At 43.9% G+C, this 5,479-nt stretch overlaps 1 long non-coding RNA gene across 1 annotated transcript; it reads right to left on the bottom strand.

The window, feature by feature from the left end:
* Window positions 1-1,809: 1,809 nt before the first annotated feature.
* Window positions 1,810-3,270, bottom strand: LOC119337871. Its single transcript, XR_005163658.1, has 3 exons — window positions 3,219-3,270; window positions 2,743-2,821; window positions 1,810-1,968 (listed from the first exon to the last, which is right to left on the bottom strand). It is a non-coding gene; the product is annotated as an uncharacterized LOC119337871 (long non-coding RNA).
* Window positions 3,271-5,479: the final 2,209 nt, after the last annotated feature.

Genomic DNA, 5,479 nt, shown 5'->3' with positions numbered 1-5,479 from the left:
GTGATCCTTTAGCATGGAACTAAATATGAAGGCATGGGTATGACATAGAAGCCCTTCTTCCACTATATGTTTATCCACTCGAGGGGAAATGAATCACTTACTTTATATGAGATAATTTCAGTACCAATAAAGTTCAGATAGACAAATTCAGCACCTAAATGATCATATATAAGTTCAGTTTGTTTAATGAACCTTTATATTGCACTTTTTATCCCTAGGTAAAATGAAACATCTGTAAAAACAAACACAATAAAATATCTATGCCAATTCTGGAGAGCCAATTCTGCCTCGGCCATAATGAACCTTTATATTGCACTTTTTATCCCTAGGTGCAAGAATACATAAAAGGTAATAAGAACAGGAACATAATAAAGGAGAGCCAATTCTGGAGCCATAACCACTAAGCATACAGGAGGATCTCCATTGTGTTAGCCACCTCAATCTTGCGATGCTTGGCATCCTGTATAGCCACCTCTTTCTTCAGATTTTGGAGCCTCTTAGAATATATAAATGGTATAGCTGCCCTATCAAGGAAAAAATAGATCAATACAGACTGTGTTTCTTATTTTTATTGTGGTGTCAATGGAGGAAAAAGGATGACGCACGACTACAAAACACCCAACCTACAACCTGATGGTCAACCAACTATACTACTCAACTAAATCAGAGATGGATCTCCTGGCACTAAGCCCTTATAAAAGGATTTCAAGGTCTCCACTTCATCATCAGCCTACAAATAAAATATATAAGGTGGGGGACAAGGGAAGAACTAAAATAAAAAGGAGTACTCGCTTGGTAATGCATACGGGAAAGACATACTGCTGGTAAGGATCTCCTCTACTCATGAAAAATAAAAAGATAGGTGCATGGTGCCTGCCTCAACATATTGTCCATGTGCTTAAACAAAGCATTTAGTGTTGTCAAATGGGATTATAGAACGATTGCTTGGGATGAATCAGCCATTGCCAAATGGAAACTAAAATAATTGCGCAGGATAGATCAATCCAATATAGTAAGTTTAGATCAATAGCAATACAGAAGGGTGAGACAGCCAGTTATACCAAAAGCAAGGCAAACCAGAAGTTCATGACAAAGGGGAGATATATTTGGTGGCAAAAGTAAGCCAAAACGATGGGTTCTCATTAAGTAGATAAAATAGTTGGGTTATTAGATAGCGAAAGCAAGCCAGAGCAGCAAAAGATTCCTATATAGTTTTAACAATCCTATATAGTTCTACTATAATTAAAGAACCAGTGATGCATCAGTATAACTAATATATAGTAGTCAACATGAAGAATGTCGAGCAGTGCCCTTTTACAAAAGGAGAGGACAATCGGATGTTCGCATAACACATCATAGTAGCTAGTGGTATGACACATCATTTGGAAGTTATTGGGGCCAAAGCCAGCCATAGAGCTAAGAGAAAAAAGCGCCTGCACATGAAGCATTGTCACTAACTCAGAATGAAGGGTTCTACTTTCAAGTATCTCTAGACCAGCAATACAATTAATATATCAAGAGAGTACCTCAGCAAACTCAAGATTAATTTATAAGTTTACGGAGGGAGTAGTTCCTAAATAGATCCATAAAATCTTTTTATTCTTTCTAAAAAATATAGAATTATCCAACATGTAAGGGGTGAACCACCATTACGACACCAACATCTAGAATAAGTTGATTTGCAGAAGCATTCCACTAAGAATAATGCATAACAATGATTTTTTTCCTAGATATAAGGGGAGGCCTCAAACTTAATCCTTTACTTCCATAGCACATCATACAATGCCCCATTAAAAGAGTTCTTTGAAATACCATGCAAGCGCCAGATCAAATGGGGAGCAACGGAGGAGGCCACCCGTGACCACGGCGAGCGACCAAGGCATCGTTGTTCCGTCCAGCTCGGCCATGTGTGGGGCGTCGACATCATTGTGTAGGTACCGGTGGTCGTCCTCATCCATGGAGGTCCTGCTGCTCCGATTCAAATAAAACAAGTAAGGGGATCAATCAATCCATGGAGAGAAGGAAGACAAGGAGACACACACGTACACGTACTGCTGCTAGTATATAAAGAAATCAATCAAGCCGTATGTGTGATCTAGTGTTCTAACTAAACTTAAACAGAGCATGCCATAGGAGAGCAACCTAGAGCAGAGCAACTATAACTTGGAAAAAATCTCACAACCGAGAGAGAGGGATGGACCTAGTTTGCCGATCTACCATGCATCGTTACTATATAATCTGTAGAGCTGGTAGCCTAAGATGCTACTACCATCAGCGGTAATCAATGAAATTAGAAAAGCACCGAAACTACTGATTCTAACCAAAGAAGTTTGGGGAACATATTTCTCTTTGTTTTACAATCTGAAAATGGCAATTAGGAGTGTGCAGTGGTCACTCAAAATAAAGAATAGACATACCTGACCTACGAAAAACAACTGGCACACCACAATGGTGTAATCGAAGTGGCGATAGGCAACCCACAAGGCACTAAACATCAGACAGACTAATATATTTTCCACTGCTATGATGGAGCATTTAGATGATGGCTAATAACATTATGACATTGTAGTCATGTTTTTAAGTCAGATCAAATATGTTTTGTAGAAAAGAGTGCTCTAGCTAGAAATAAAGTGTCAAACCACCATCTGTTCAGCACAAATAAAATAGAAACCCTACTTTTGTGTATTCTACATGATCACAGTACGAAGATAGATCCAGAGCAGCAACCTGTACATGATCTACCTTGCTTGCCGGGATACGGTCGAGCAGAGACCCTGTGCGCTGGCCACTGGCATCGTGGAGAAGAGCTCCTTGTGTGCGCCTGAGTTCAAGCATAACAGAAGAGACAAAGTAAATACACTTTTGGCGCATGCTTCAACTATGCTCTAGCTAGAAAGTGACAAGAGGTGCTTTATTTATCAGGAGAAAGTAAAAAACACATTCAAATCGAAAGCATAATATGCAAATGTAGCCAGATAAAATACACATACATAATCCCAAGAAGGGAAATATCAGAACCCACATCTAAAATGATTGGCAAGATCAAACAGTGACCCTGGACTGGCATCCTCTACCATCTGAAGTACTCACTTCATACCAGACCTAAAATTATCTTTCACCCTATCGAATTTGACCATTAGTGTGCTTGTCAGGCATTTATTCTGGGACCACAAGGAGCACCAACTACCCAGAATCTGACATTGGATGGGAGCTCATACCTGCAGAGGCGGATCTCAGGTCGGTGGGGGTGTCACAAATCGGTCCGGTGAGCAGCGTGGTGCTTAGGGGCAGCCAACAGCGAGGGAGAAGAGGGGTGGCCGTGCTGTCTCTGTCGAGCACCGTAGAGGAGGAAGGGGAGAAGTGAGACCGGCGAGGAGAACCGCATGCCAGCCCCAGCTCGTAGAGGAAAACGCCGGGGACTCGATCTGCCGGTGCTCCTCGCCTCCCCCGGTGGATCACGAGCAGCTCCGAGGGCGCGACCTTGACGGGGGCGGAGATGACCGGCGCAATGAGCAGGCGGCCGCCGGAGGCGAGGTCCACCTCCACCACTGAAACCCTAGCGGGGGAAATCGAAGGGGCGACCACAGGAGGCAACGGCCACGGCGAGCGGGGCGGGCGGGGCGCGGCGATGCGGGCGGGGCGGCGAGGACTGAGGGAGGGAGAGGGAGAGGAGAGGGCGGGCCGATGTGGGCGGGGCGGCGAGGACGAGGGAGGGGGCGCGAGTGCGGCTGGGGAGCGGCTAGGTCATCTCCACGCGGGCCGGCGCCTTTTATACCACATGTGAGTGAAATGACGAAAATGCCCCCGGTGGGGCAGGCTATTTACGCTCGGTGGCACGGTTGAGGTGAAACTGTTCATTGCAACAGTAACTTTTTTTTATCCGACGGACGAGGTCATTCCAGGGCTCGATCCGACGGCTCAGATCACATCAAGTGCGCAGATCCAACGGCCAGGAAGCCCAAATCGCTGAGGAGGCGGGAGGATCGTCCGAATCCTTATTTCTCGATGCGGTGGATGTGGCGACTACTGAGGCGCTTGCTATCGGGCGTAGATTGGAGCTCCCAAATGAAGAGGTTTCAGTCGTATCATTATTCAATCAGATTGTTTGGTGACCATTGACATAGCCTTCAAGTCCAAATGACTACGTTCTCTTGAGTTGAATGTAGTTTTTGTAACTGGGATGCCAACATTGCAGTTCATTGTCTAGTTAGGGAGGTTGTGCCGCAACCAGATGTTTGGGCCGAGGACTCTCCGAGTTTGATTATTCATAGAATCTCATAAACAATATATCAGTTAGATGATTAATGAAGCTAGCCTTGATGCTATTCATAAAAAACTTGACCTAGAAATTCTTTTCAGGGAAAGGCTAGCCATTCGGAGTCCAGGCTCAAATGCTCCTGCCCATGATCAGGCAAAACATAGCAAAAGTAATAATATGAAAAATTAAAAAGAGGGGCATCCAAGATGCTTGGATGCGCCATGTGGGTGCACAATTTCGTGGTGTTTAGACATTCGATGAGGTCATGGCAAAAAATGGTTATAAAGAATTTTTGAATAAAAACACGGTTTAGACCCGTGTTTGTATTTTTTTTTGCCACCACCTCGTCAGATGTCCAAACATCAGAAAATTCCCACGCAATACCCGAGCATCTTGGATGTCAAAATATTTTAGTTTTATTTTATTTTTCTTCTGCTCTTATTGAATTTAGCGTCAACTTTGTCAATATCAAGATGCTCGGGTACTGCGTGAGAATTTTCAGTAACACGTTTGCGTGTTCAGTCTCTGGCGACTTTGTCAATATCAAGATAATGTGTCGGCTCAGTCCGAGGTCTATGGCGAATTTGTCAATATCAAGATGATGTGCCAGTTCAGTCTCTCGAAGATGCTTAGGAATAGATGTGCGTAAATGCGCTCATAGGTTGAGTCTATACTTATGTATATGAGCAACTCCGATTGTACTATGTTAAAGAATATATGTTGTTTTTTACACTCACTCACGTACCAGCATGCAAAAATGCAAACGATGCAGGACGAGACGTCAAACTCCACCACCATACCGACAGCCCAAAACCAGAAAAGGGCCGCCTTTTGCGTTCCCAGTGACGCGTTTTCTCTTGGGTCGTGCACCTAACCAGAAAATAAACAATAGGAAATGCGAGAATATCTGCCTCGTGCCTGTTGGTCACCACCCATCACCACCAGTCTCGATCACCAGAGTTTCGCCTGAAGCTTTCCACGGGGATGGAACGACGGGACAAAGTCTACTAGTACAAGGATTGATCGGCTCCGGTGAGGCGTGGGAGGGGCGATAATGACGTCATGACTTCGCCTCGTTTCAATGCTTGTAACCGTTGTTAAGTGATCTACGGATCTAGATATAATTTTCTTTCTGATGTTCTTTGTACTACCTTAACCAGTGATGAATAGATCCAAAGTTTTCTCGCAAAAAAACATTTCACAGTAGCATGCCAATTTTAA

Source organism: Triticum dicoccoides, chromosome 7B (genome assembly GCF_002162155.2).
Source record: "Triticum dicoccoides isolate Atlit2015 ecotype Zavitan chromosome 7B, WEW_v2.0, whole genome shotgun sequence".
NCBI classification, from domain to species: Eukaryota; Viridiplantae; Streptophyta; class Magnoliopsida; order Poales; family Poaceae; genus Triticum; species Triticum dicoccoides.
This window is presented reverse-complemented; position numbering and strand designations above follow the sequence as displayed.